The sequence below is a fragment of the Nycticebus coucang genome, chromosome 6 (genome assembly GCF_027406575.1).
Source record: "Nycticebus coucang isolate mNycCou1 chromosome 6, mNycCou1.pri, whole genome shotgun sequence".
NCBI lineage: Eukaryota > Metazoa > Chordata > Mammalia > Primates > Lorisidae > Nycticebus > Nycticebus coucang.
The window spans coordinates 51,705,983-51,720,176 of NC_069785.1; the positions used below are offsets into that span (position 1 = coordinate 51,705,983).

At 43.7% G+C, this 14,194-nt stretch overlaps 1 pseudogene; it reads right to left on the reverse strand.

Annotated features, from left to right (window-relative positions):
• Window positions 1–9,147: 9,147 nt before the first annotated feature.
• On the reverse strand, window positions 9,148–10,406 carry LOC128588681 (SWI/SNF-related matrix-associated actin-dependent regulator of chromatin subfamily D member 1-like; annotated as a pseudogene).
• Between the last annotated feature and the right edge of the window lie 3,788 nt (window positions 10,407–14,194).

The following is a 14,194-nucleotide window of genomic DNA, read 5'->3' on the forward strand; positions in this document are numbered from 1 at the left end:
CTGGAAAATTTTCTTTCATAATTTCATGTAGAAGGGCCTCTGTGTCCTTGGCAGCTACTTCATCAGTCTCCGAAATTCCTATAACCCTTATGTTGTTTTTTTTCGAATTATCTGAGAGCTCTCTGAGTGAGTGATCCGTTTTTGCTCTCCATTTCTCTTCCTCTTTGAGAGATTGGGAGCGTTCGAAGACTTTATCTTCAATGTCAGAAATCCTTTCTTCTGCTTGCTCCATTCTGTTACTGAGGGATTCTACTGTATTTTTCATATCTTTGAGGGCTGTAAGTTCTTGTTTCAGTGTGTCTAAGTCTTTGGTGGTTTTGTCTTTAAATTCGTTAAATTCTTGAGACAATTTTTGAATTTCTCCTCGAATTCCTAATTCCATTTTATTAATCTTGTCTGCAAACCAAATTCTGAATTCGACTTCTGACATCTCAGCCAGTTGTTTATGAATGGGATCTTCAATCACATCTGCCGTATCTTTTCTTGGGGGGGTTGATCTATTCTGGTTATTCATGTTACCAGAGTTTTTCCTCTGATTCCGCCCCATGGTTTACTCCCTTTGGTTTTTCCCCTGGGGTTTTATCGAGGGCCCGTACAGTGTTGTGGCCTGAGAAACTGGGGCCCTGTCTGGTGTGGTGGAGCAAAGTGGTTCTGTCTTGTTTTCAGCTGGTTTCTGTTCGATCCTATTGCAACTTCTACTCTGGCTTGAAGTCTCAGCTGTGTGGAAAAATCAGCAATTAAGTCACCCCGCCTGCCCACCTCTGGCCCCAGTTGGAAAAGGAGAATCAAACCTTCCTACAATCGCACACCCAGGGCACCGCCTGAAGAGTCCTCAGTCTATTAGCCCAGTTCAAAAGGTCCGAATCAACTGTCTCAATCGGCACTTGTCTCGGGTGGAAGGGTTCAAGAGGTCTCTGGGAACTGGATCACAGGGGCCTGGTGACTCCTCTGACACAGCTCACCCCAGTGCAGCGTGGAGTCAGGAGGAGCCACCCAGCAAACAGAGCAGTCTGGGAAGGTTGACGTCTCCTTCCACACTTTGCCCCTCCGTCGGTCCCAGTCACTGGTATCTCTGCAGATGGCTAACCCAGTTGCCTGCAGTGAACAGACACTCCAGGGGTTTGCACCTGCCTGAATCGCAAGGAAGTCTGCCAGGCCCCCGCAGACTGCCGCTATCTAGCAGGAGGAGATGGGGCCTGACATCTTTGAGTGTTTGATGCAGGTGATGGGAAGGAGGTGTTCACTCAGGCTTAGCCCCGTCCCTGATGCATGCTGCTAACAGAACAGAACAGAACAGACAACTTTGTGAGGTTCTGTCTCTGTGCCTGTCGTCGCCTACAGGAGACGGGCTGTTTTGAGTTCAAACGTCTTTGCTGCTGGAGAATTGCGTCTGAACACCTCTCTGGGTCGGCCCCGCCCTGGAGGCTTCCGGGTTTGTGAGCCGTGTCACCGGTGGCCTCCTCTGGTTGCCCAGGGAGACAGGGGGTGTGGCCTCAGAATATCCAGAAGTGAGCGTTCTGCCGTTAAAGAAAAAACGGCTGTTGATCTACCTCCAGGGAACTGCTGCTCTGGTGTGGGCACTCAGGCGACCCTTTTCTCCTCTGTCCCACGCCCCAGAGTCAGCACTGAGCGGCCGCAGTTTGTGCTGGGTCCACACCCCTTAAGAGATCCCCCAAGAATCAGAACTCTTGGGGGATGGGCCCCCAGACCCCGATTGGGAGTGGGGCGGGGGGAAGCTAGAGTTTCATTCAGTTTCACGCAATACTACGGTCCGGGGAGGGCTCCTGCACTGCACCGCAGGGAAGTGCCGCCAAGGCTTGAATTCCCCTCAGCAGAGTGCCCTCTCCTCGCTCACATATCCCAGAGTCAGCGCTGACCTGACGCAGCTCAGGCACTGTGCACTCCCCTCGAGAAATCACCCAAGGAGCCGAACTCCTGGGGGATAGGCCCTCAGACCCCGAGTGAGAGTAGGGGTTCTCAGCTCTCAGCGGGAAGGCCAGAGTCTGATTCAGTCTTTGGCCCCGTATGCCCGGGGAGGGTTGCTGCACTGCACCGCAGGGAAGCGCCATGAGGCGTGACTCCCCCTCAGCCCGGTGCCCTCTCCTCACTCGGCGCGCCTCAGAGTCAATGCTGACCAGTCGCACTCAAGGGGACTGTCCACTCCCCTTGAGAAATCACCCAAGGATCCGAAGTCCTGGGGGACAGGCCTCCAGACCTCAGTGGGCGGGAGGGGAGCGCCAGGGATTCAGGGTTGCCGGCAAAGGATTCCCAAAGTTTTATTCAGCCCTATGTCCGGCAGGAGAACGCCACGGCACCCCAGTAGGGGAGGTAGGTCCAGTTTTTAGAAGGTCTCTCCCGTGGAGTGTAGTGGGAGGGCCTTTAATTTCTGCCCGCTTGTTGAATTATGGGGCTCTAGAGCCGGTCTCATGGGGGAGGGGGACTCCCGTCCGCTTGGTGGTGGATTTTGTACCTTTTGTTTGCATCCTTGTGATCACAACTTGCCTCAGCGGTGTTGATGTGCGTTCTTCAGCCTTCTCTCTTGGTGAGGCTCAAGTCCACCAGGATACTTACTAAATTCCTGTCCCTTAACTCTCCTTCTGGACGGGAGCCTTTGTTGAAAGCTGGCTTCAGTCCGCCATCTTGTCTCTATCTTATCTGTTGTTTTGTAAAAAATTATGTACTTATTAAACCAATGCTACATAGAAAACTAAGCAAATAAAAGAACAAGGGAGTGTAAAAGAAAAAAAAAATTATTATAAAAAGAAACTGTCATAGTACCCTACCTTCCTAACAATGAACAATATTTATATAGACATTATACTATTATAAAAATTGAATATTTATTTAACAAAAAGTGTGATATTAAATTAGCACTCATGTGTCTGATATTATTTGTGGGTCAGATAAGCAGTTCTGCCAATATATACAAGGTTCTCACACATGTTTGAAAATTGTTGTTCTTGGCTTGTCTAGTATAGCATTGGCTGGAACAACTGGGCTGTCTACCACATGGTCTCTCACCCTCCTATATGTTAGCTAGGCTTGTTCGCATTGCAGCTTGCCAAGTTTCCAAGATGGTGAAAAAGAGTTCAAGACCTCTTGAGTCTATGATCAGGATTGGCATACCATTGCTTTTACCTCATTCTATAAGTCAGTGCAGATATTAGGCCAGCCCAGATTCAAGGAGTAAGGGAATAGATTCCTTCTCTTCAGGAGAGGAGCTACAGTCACATTATAAAGGCTGTTGAGATGGGAAGGGGCCGAGAATTGTAACCATTTTTGCACTCAGTACCCTTCAACACTCAAGTTCCCACTTTCCTTCCTACATGGGTTTCCCAAGTCCATATACATATATGTCTGCATGTCCTTGCCTTACCCAAAACACTTTTTCATGCTTTCTATGTGACATTCAAAACTCTTTCCATCCATTTAGATTGTAGATCAAATCCCTTTCCTCCTTTTAAGCCTCCCATGCCTTTCTAAGCCTTTTGTCATCTCTTATTTTGTCAGTATCACTCCCTTGCCATTTGATAATTTAACTTTACCATGGAAAGATATCTTAACACTAAACTAGGTCGTATCTTCCTTGAAAACAGGAATTGTTTCTTATGATGTTTTAAAAATACCACCCTCTGTGAATGGTGGGATCACACCAATGGTGCATAATGCAAGGGTACATGTCGGATCTATTAGTATAGAGTATAAATATCTTAACACAATAACCAAGTAAACGAGATGAGGTATATATTAACCAGTATGATGTAAGCATTCCTAATTCTATATGAAATCAGCACATTGTACCCCATAAATGCATTAATAATATATATGATCTATGTGTTTATGATTTAATAAAAAAAAATTTTTAAAAGTACTACTCTCTGCCTAGAAGACTGCAAAAGATCTAATAAATTAATGAATGCACAATCAGACTGCTTCATCTTACTTGGAACAGACTACTGCCTATGTAAAACATGTAGATGAGCCTCTTAATCTGTAAAATCATGACATAGGGTATCTAGATTGAGAGATTTCCTGGAATCCAAAAAATAAATAGCCAGGCACTGTGGCTTATGCCCGTAATCCTGGCACTCTGGGATGCCAAGGTGAGCGGATTGCTAAAATCACAAGTTGGAGACCAGCCTGAACTAGAGCAAGACCCATCTATAAAAAAAATATCTGGGGGTTTTGGTAGGCATCTGTAGTCCCAACTACTCAGGAGGCTGAGGCAAGAGAATTGCCTGAGCCCAAGAGTTTGAGGTTACTGTGAGCTATGATGCCATGGATTCTTCCCGGGGAGGCAACAAAGGGAAATTCCGTCTCAATACATACATGCATACATACATACATATATAAAAAAAAGAAAGAGAAAAAACTACTCCCTATTTTTAGCCTCATAAAAGTACAAACCTCTACATGCAGGGTTGCTGACTCTCTATTGGAACTAAAGTCATGGATGCTGCCTGATTCTCTTCTGCTGTGTGTCCTACCATGTCTGTTTTAGAAAATCCCCTTGCCCTGCCTGGGCTCATCTCTGTTTCAGCCACATGGAAAGGAGAGGGTACAGATGACTGGAAGGTATAGTGAAAGGGTTTGCTTCACCCCAGCATTAGAGCAAGGATGTCAAGAGGTTTTCCTGCCTTTCTCATACTCCCTCCATGCTTCATGAGTCTCTTGGCTTAATGCTCATTGGACAATCTCACAAAAACCAGACATCAGACATCAACATTGTTTTTATTGATTATTGTGAGGAGTTGTGTGCCAAACTTCAAAGGAATTGGCCCTCCTCCCCTCCTTTGGCTTCTCTTCAGGACAGAAAGAACCTATTACCATGTCTACCAAACTCCCCTGCCAATCTGCTGTTGAAACCTCTCTTCTCGCCCATCTGTATTTGATCTGCAATATATTTTGTTGCTCAGTTTCTGGTAAAATAGTTTAAAGTTTAGATATTTGTTGTTTAGGTGCTGTTTTGTGAGTCTCATTAAATCGTCCGTAAAGGTAATATCTTTTCTATTGTGTACAATTTGTTCCTGGATTGTGATACCACTACAAAAGGTTCTGACAATCTTTCTTTTCCAATTCAAATGCAGTTGGTCTGCTGCTGAATTCATTTTTAAAGATTTTTTATGAAAAATAAGTAAAGAAAGATTTTTATGACTAGTAACAATACCATCCTAATGAACAACACCCTGTAATATTGGTATCTTCCACAACTCCAGTCAGACTAGAGAGCTAACACTGTGTCTGGCCTTTTTTCCCCTATTGCTCCATAATTTAAAAGGGGCATCATCAGTCTAGTTTAACTCATATTTTGAGGTATCTAAAAGTAGTTGTGAAAAATCTGATAAAAGTCAAATGCTTTCAAAGTTTAAAATATTCTACATGTCTTTTTGTTCTTCAATTGAAACATAGCTTTATTTTGGCAGCTAAGAATCAATCAAGATCGTAAGAAAAAATAAAATGAAGAGACAAGGTGGACAGCAGATGAATTGTGCTGGTTGTTTGTGTCTCCCATGCTGAATATGCACATCAAACAAAACATAATTAGTGAAGACAGAGCACACAGTAACTTCAGCCATGTAGCCATTGATCCTTATCTCTCCTTTTAGATTCTGACAAAAAGACTAAATGTATAATGCATGTGGCTTCCAGCACATTTGAGCTTTCTAAAAGACAACACTCATGTGTAAAAGTCATGTACATGGCTGAACTTCTATCTGAATGTTGCACAACACCATCTAGTAAACTCCCTGCAATTCCTCAGCATTTTATTGGCCTTTTTGTGTACTCCTGTTTTCATCTCTCTTCTTGACGTTTTAATCTCTCAGTGCAGAATCTCTTAGTGTTTCCATGTTCCCAGCTAGATAGAGGAAATTTTAAAAATTATCTCAAACAGAAACGGATTTTTTTACAAAGCTAATGAAGCTTCTTCCCAAGATTGCTCACTTGCATGAGCTTATTGCAAGCCTCTATAACTAATTTTGTATTCCTATTGTTTTTCTTTCAATTCTTCTCCTAATCTTACAAGATTCAAGTCAACAAAACCCACACGTGCTCCTAATCTCTACCCACCCCAGGACCCTTTCTTACCCATTATTCCATTTAAAATCAAAATATAATCAAAGAAACTCCAAATTTGCTTTGGTTTGAGTCTTTCCATCAAATGGACAATTCATCAAAACTTTTTTTAAAGGTATCTTTTCTTCCTTTCTGAGTTTTTGGTTCACATTTATATGTGCCATCATGCTCTTTTATTAAAGGAAAAACATTTAGCCCTTTTTGTTTCTCCCTGTCACTTTATTATCTTCAAAGGAGAGGATTAAGTCCTGCTAGGAGACAGTTCTTAGCCTTCCACTATGACTCACGAGAGAAATTCTTCTTCCTATTGGCAGAAGAGTCCTCGTTAACTAATCAAGTAAGATAACATAAGTCTACTTATTTAAACTAGCAGGTTTATAACATTTTAAAAGTAAAAATTATTAGTCCATTTCACAAAAGAAAACTGTAAAACTGCTTGTTAAATCCAATATATATACCATAAACACCTATGGCTAGAAGGCAAATTAAGGATCATTCAGTTCAAACCCATTGTTAGAGGATGTAACGCAAGTTCAGAAAGGCCAAATGCCTTGTTCATGGTCACATTACAAGTTTGACCAAAATAAAATCACCTGGAGTAGATAAACAATTGATTTAACTTAATAACTTAAAATTGATCAGTCAAATTGATTTATAAATATAGATACAGATTTAAAAATGCCTATCTGTAAATGGAAAGAAAATAAACAGATTTAGTTTATATTTACAAAGCTTTTTCTTCTATAAAGGAGACTGATTTAAACACTTGATTCACAAAATAACTTTTTTTTTTTTTTTGCAGTTTTTGGCTGGATCTGGGTTTGAACCCACCACCTCCAATATATGGGGCCAGTGCCCTACTCCTTTGAGCCACAGACACTGCCCACAAACTATAAACTTTAAGAGATGGTAGTTTCACTGTACACATTTTCCTTGTCAATGTTTTTTCCTTTGAACATAGGCAAATAACATCATAATTTAAAGATTATTAATGTCCTACTATTCTCAGATGTCCATCTTCCCTGTCCATCAAAGGGCAACCCATTCCTACCCACCCCTCCTCCAAGACGTTTTCCTGCCAGGAGATTAAGTCAATCACATACACACAAACCTGGACAAAAAAGCTATACACATTTTAAGAAAGGAAAAATGCTCATAAAAATTATAATGGTCAATATATACCAATAACAAGAGATGACTACGAGTATGTTGAGCACCTCTAACAATTGCAGAAGACTTGAATATTACAAATTTTATATATATGTAAATTATATATATGTTATATATATACATATATATATATATCATTGAGATAAGTAGAGGGAGAAGAAGAAAAGTGAAAGAAAGTCTTAGTGCAATGAATGGAGGATAAATTTTATCAACAAATTTTGGAAATATATTTTAAACTAATATATTTCAATTTACTTTCTGCCAGTAGAAAATAGAATTCCTCTCTCTCTTTCTCTCTTTTGTTAATAAAAACAGTTATCTTCAACAGGGACACTGTAGGAATGCTGAGCTTCCTTCTCATGATTCCAGCCAGGAGCCAGGCCAGGACTTAGCTGCCCTCAAGGTTGTAGAGTGTCACTGTGTAAAGAACCTCTCCAGGGAGGGATAATGGCAGGAAAGGGAGGATAGGTGAAAATTCTGCTGTCCCAAGTGCAGAACAGGCAGGTTATATAAGGGGCTTTTGTGCGGGGGGTGTGGGGGAGTCCGGGGGGGTGTGATTCCAGGAGCCTGAAGAAGGGGTGGGAAAGCAGCGGCTTTGTCAATTCTGTGGGTTTAGAGACCATGCTTAACAGAATTCCTCTTTGTACCCAGCTGTTTCTCACCCTGCTGTATGGAGTCTGGAAGCCTAGGATTTTTTGACTGTGGGGTGATACAATCCGGAAGAAGACTCTTAGGCTTTCCTGGATAGATGAAAAAGGGCCAAGATCCTAAGATTTCACTGTTACTTGAGGGGTCTGAAGCTGTGTGGGTAGGGGCTGGAGAGTTATAATCCTATTAGGCAGTGTGAGGGAAGAGTCACAACCCATCTAAGCACTATTCTCCAGCCCTAGGTGCTTTCATTCCTCAGTGCCCTAGAAGTCACCAGTAGATGTCAACTGGGCAGGCAAGGGACAAGAAGATAAGGGTGGCCCAGGGCTTTTACCCATTGGATTTTAGGCCTGTTTCTCCATAAGGTGATGGGGTAGAGGACAGGGTGCAGTGAATGAGTCACACTTCCAAGCAACAGCAGGAAGGAACAGCCTCTGCTGGCAATGACAGCACCCCAGATTGGATCCCTGGGGCTCTGAAAGGGATAGGCAATATTGCCCCACCAAAAAAGCCCTGAATTAGGGTGGACATGAGGGAATCCTAAAAGGCCAGCTATGAGGAGTTTTCTGGGAGGGAGCAACAGTTAAAGCACAAACTCCAATACTGGTGCAACCCCTACTAAGTAGTAAGAAAAGCACTGATAGAGAAGGCCAATCAAGAAGGCTAGGGACTGACCTGGAGCTCACTGGAGCCCAAAAGCCAAGATTCCTTTAATGCTACAGGGCAACAAGTGAAAGAAGAGTTTGCTCCAAAACCATGGAAGAAAGGAAGGAAATTGGATTCTGTTATCAGGAAATCCAACTAGCTTATAGCGGGTTCCCAGGCCTGAGTCTTGGAGAAGGGGCTATAGCTTCCAACTCCTTGGTCTCTGAAGAGGAGGATCAGGGTAGCTAGTCCCCTTGAAGACCACCTGGCCTTATTCCCAATCCTTTTTGAGCACTGATTACCACAATACTTCTCTCTCTAACATATCTAGAGGTCCTATGTATGCCAGGAAAGGATAGAGGCATATGAGAACTCTATGGGCAAAAGGAAGCTAGTGGTGGGAAAGGATGGAGTTTGAGAGGAGGGAATAGAAGTCTTATAAGACAGAAATGTGAGACCCTCTTCATTTAAACAACATCATCCCCTGGAACACTGCAAGCAAGACCAAAGCAGAAGTTATGAGGCAGCACAGTGCCCAAATAAAGAATTATGTAGCCAAATCAGGGCTGTGGGAGGGGCCCTATATACTTTGGATTCCTAGGGCTTGTTTTACATAATTCTTGTCATCTCTGCTACACGTTGGAGTAGAAGGCCTGGCACATGGCCTTGACACATGGCCTCCTGAGCCCAAGGCTGCAAGTAGTACTCAGCTCCATGCTCTTCCTCCAGGTTACTCACCACATTGGGACTGGGTTGAAGCCAGTCACTGATGAAACCCCAAGGATGTCCGGCAAAGCTCAGCATGAATTCAGGCTGAGTCTTCAGCTGATTGAATTTCTATTGTCTCATGGATCTTCTTGTCCAGAGTAGCAATCTACTGTTGTCTGAGAATGGACAGCAGAAAAGAATTCATCTGAGTTTTCAAGTTATTATCCACTTCCACATAAATGTCATACAAGCTGTCTTTTTCTGATCATTTGGGTCCACACTGATGCCATGATTAATGATGACAGGTTCTGGCAACATATGCAAGCATGGAGTCATTGAGGTATCTCTGAAAACTTCATATGTTGAAACTCAAATAGTCTGAGACAAACAGATGACAAATCCCCACCCATGAGAGTCCTTTAAGTTACATATCTTAATATATTGCCACAGTGTTTGAATGATAACTGGACAAGCCTGGGTGTGAATGCCCAGGAGACAGCCAGGCAAGGGTCTAACTTAAACTGGGGAGGCTGAAAATCCAGCATCAGTATAACAGTACATTGTTGCATTCATGTCTCCTGGCCACTTCACTGGGAAGCCATCAGTCTCCTGGGTAGTGATGGTCCTGTGCCATTCTACCAGATGGTTGTCTGGCCCATATAGGTCTTTATCAAGTTTCATCATCAAGGATTTAAAAAAGGAAGAGAACATCCTCTTGTTTGGTGGTATCAAATTTGGACAAGGCTGACTTGATAGAAGGTTTCAAGGTCTCCTGGATATCTTGCTGTTTTTTCATGACAGTTTGGTTCAGGTTCCTTTCAAAAGCCAAGAGATTCATATAGGCTTGGGATTCTGGTACCAATTCATGAATCCTTTGAGGTAGAATTTTGCTAATCATCTCCTTTTTATTTGCATTGTGGCTTTGATTTTGGACTCCCACTGCTGGACCTGCTGGATCTGCTGAGGTGTATATCTTGTAGGATTGGTCCATCCCTGACCTGGCCAGGCCAGGTAAGACTGTAGTGCTTCTCCACATAGCCAGGAGGTTCCATGGAAGGTCCCCAAGGTGTCATTTGGCTGTTTGGCAGCATATCTAGTCTTGAATAGGCTGCTCTGGGCATTAGGGAGCTGTACAAACCTTGACCAGGCACTGGGCCCATTGCCATAGGAGGCCCTAGAGTTCAGCCCAGGCTCAGGGCAGCCACTCAGCCCACTCCTCCAGAGGCTCTGATAACACTGTTCAGAGCTACAAACTGGAAAACCTGCCAGAGCTGCCATCTTCCTGGAGCCACTGCCGCAGGTGCACAAAAAATGACATGGAACACCCCCATCCTCTGCACAACCCCCAAGTACCCACCTGGCCAGCCAGCTGATGCTGGAGGCTCAAGGGCATCCAAACTGTGGGCGAGAGTGGTGGGGGCACTAGCAGAAAAGGTGTCTAGAATTTCTTTCTAATTCCTATTTGGTCTTAAACTGTGTTTCTTCCAAAGAACAATGCTATAAAACTGACCCTCCCCTAGAAACCTTTATCCTGGGCATCTAGGTTTATATAGGTAACAAGCAGTGGCATACTGGAGCCAGCTGACTCATGTGAAAAAAATTCTGTACCATCTCTTCCCAATTCCATTCAGTGATCTCACATTGATAGTTTGAAATCAGCTATAGTGGAAGTAGTTACACCAGAAAAATCAGCAAACACTATAGGTCAGGGCTAGCTTTTCTCCACCAGAGAGCTATTTTACCAGCACCCCACTGCAGAAAAAAAAACAACAATAAAAAAAAAAAATCCTACTACTAGTTCTCATGTTCTATGGTTTTTTTAACCATGATAGCTGTGTTCCTTCTTCTTAATTTTTTTATTATTATTATTTTTTGAGATACAGTCTCAAGCCATCACCCTGGGTAGAGTGCTGTGGTGTCACAGCTCACAGCAACCTCCAACTCTTGGGCTTAAGCAATTCTCTTGCCTCAGCCTCCCAAGTAGCTAGGACTACAGGCGGCCACCACAAGGTCCAGCTATTTTTTTGGTTGTAGTTGTCATTGTTGTTTGGCAGGCCCAGGCTGGATTTGAACCCACCAGCGCCAGTGTATGTGGCTGGCACCCTAGCCATTTGAGCTATAGGCGCCATGCCTGTGTTCCTTTTTAGATTCTCTCTACAGAATGTCCCAAAAGTCTCTATATAATAGAAATTTGTAGCAAAATTTGCCTTTATTTATAAAATATTCACTAAAATTTTTCACAAAGATGCGACCAACACATACAGAATATTTTATAAATATTTTATACAAGTTTACAAAAAATATTTAAATAAATACATCTAAAAATATAGCACTGGGGCCATGCACAGTGGCTCATGCACTTTGGGAGGCCCAGGCAGGAGGCCAGGTGTTTAAGACCAGAGTGAGCAAGAGCAAGACCCTGTCTCTACAAAAAATAGCAGAAATTAGCAGCTAGGTATGGTGGTGCATGGCTACAGTCTCGGGTACTCTGGAGGCTAAGGCAAAAGGATTGCTTGAGCCCAGAAGTTTGAGGTTGCAGTAAGCTATGATAACACCACTGGACTCTGGCCCAGGCAGCAGAGCAAGAGCTTATCTCAAAATAAATAAATAGGATTGGATTAAAGATGGCGGCCGAGTAACAGCTTCCCTGCAACTGGGCACGGTGAGTCTGGGGAGATAAGACTCCACACATCTCTGGCTGGTGGGATCTGCCTATAATCATCCCTTTGAGGATACAGGGAGTCAGCAAGGCACTTCTGGACCCCAAAGGAGCACAAAAACAGTGGGAAACTGGCAAGTGGTTGCATGTGTTTGATCGACCTAATCACGCCGGCAACTGTAAGTACAAGCAGCAGTAAGACTGCAAACCAGAAAGGCCTTACCTGTGAACAGTTTCGGTGTTTTTGTACTTGGCACTCAGTTGAACTGCCTTGGGGAGAGCTTGAGCAGGAGTGCGGAGAACTTTGGGCATTGTCTGGGGCCCCAGACAGAGCCACTGAACTGGGCTGCAGGGAGCCATTCTGTGAGAGAACTGCCCTGGCAAGCTCCGCCCTCAGGGTCCAAGAGCAAAAATCGGGGGGGGGGGACCTAGTAACCTAGCGACTGAGCTGCCTTACAGCCTTAACCCTTAGGGGCAGAGTGAGACGGTTTTGGCACACTGGAGGCTTGGGCTGCCCTGGGTAGAGTGCCATGGTGTCACAGCTCATAGCAACCTCAAATTCCTGGGCTTGGCACTGCCCAGACCTCCATAAGTACTGTGACACGACACCGCATCAACTGGGCCTCCACATGCCCTGACCAGGAACTGCAGGAACCGTGCAACCCTGCGTCCTCCCTCCTGTGTCCTCCCAGCCTCCACGCTGGCCCGCTCGTCTGGCCGGGATACTGGTAGGGTGCCCTCTAGAGCCCTCCCTGGCTCTAGGCAGAGCCCTTCTCCTGTCCAGAGACTGCAGGAGCGTTGGGCTCTCTGTGCCAAAGTCACTGGGAACAAGGCACTCACAGAACAGTGCGCACCACCTCCCGCCCTGTTGCTGGATCCAGGTGTGTCACAAGCCGGAGCTGCTTCCACAACCAGAACTCCCTAGCTGGAGCAGCCCCAGAGGAACTACACAGGGTCACTCCCTACAAAGATCAAGCAACAATAGAGTGATCCCACTGGAATCTAATCTTGGAGAGACACCTCCCCAACTCTGAGGACAGCCAGAGGCAATGGTGAAAAACAAACACGAGGCAAAATCAACAGAAAATCTCCAGCAATATGAATAATCAGAGCAGATCAACACCCCCAAGGATCAATGAGGCAGACACAGCACAAGATCCCATGCACAAACAAATAGCTGAGATGTCAGAAATCGAATTCGGAATCTGGATAGGAAATAAGATTGAATTAGAACTCCAAGCAGTAACCCAAAAGATATCTCAAGAATTCAACAAATTCAAAGACCAAATAACCAAAGATTTTCACACATTGAGACAAGAAGTTGCATCCCTCAAAGATCTGAGAAACACAGTAGAATCCCTCAGTAACAGAAAGGAGCAAGCAGAAGAAAGGATTTTTGACATTGAAGACAAAGCTTTCAAATACTCCCAAACTCTCAAAGAGGAAGAGAAATGGAGGGCAAAAACAGATCACTCTCTCAGAGAGCTCTGGGATAATTCAAAGAAAACCAATAGTCATTTTATAGGGATCCCCAAAAGCAATGAAGTGTCTTCACAAGGCACAGAGTCTCTTCTCCATGAGATTATGAAGGAGAACATTCCAGACATGCCAAGAGATTCTGAAATTCAGATAGCAGGCAGTTTCAGAAATCCAGCACGACTCAACCCGAATAAGACATCCCCTAGACACATCATAATCAATTTCACTAAAGTTAATATGAAGGAGAAAATTCTGAAAGCCGCCAGACAAAAGAAAACCATTACCTAAAAGTGAAAGAATATTAGAATAACTGCAGATCTCTCTGCTGAAACCCATCAAGCTAGAAGAGGATGGTCATCGACTTTTAATCTCCTAAAACAAAATAACTTTCAACCCAGGATCCTATACCCACCTAAACTGAGTTTCATTTATGACAGAGAAATTAAATGCTTCAATGACATTCACATGTTGAAGCAATTTGCCATAACTAAACCAGCTCTCCAGGATATTCTCAGATCTATCCTCCATAAAGAACAGTGTAATCCTCCACCACAAAAGTAAACTCAACCAGAAAATTTCAATCAAATTCCAACTTCCACAGTCACAAAAGGATTAAAAACGTCCACTGGACTCTCGAAAGGCTTATCAATATTCTCAATTAATGTGAATGGTTTAAACTGTCCTCTAAAGAGGCCCAGGTTGGCTGACTGGATAGAAAAACTCAAGCCAGATATCTGCTGCATACAAGAATTGCATCTTACATTAAAAGAAAGATATAGACTCAAGGTGAAGGATGGTCATCTATATTCC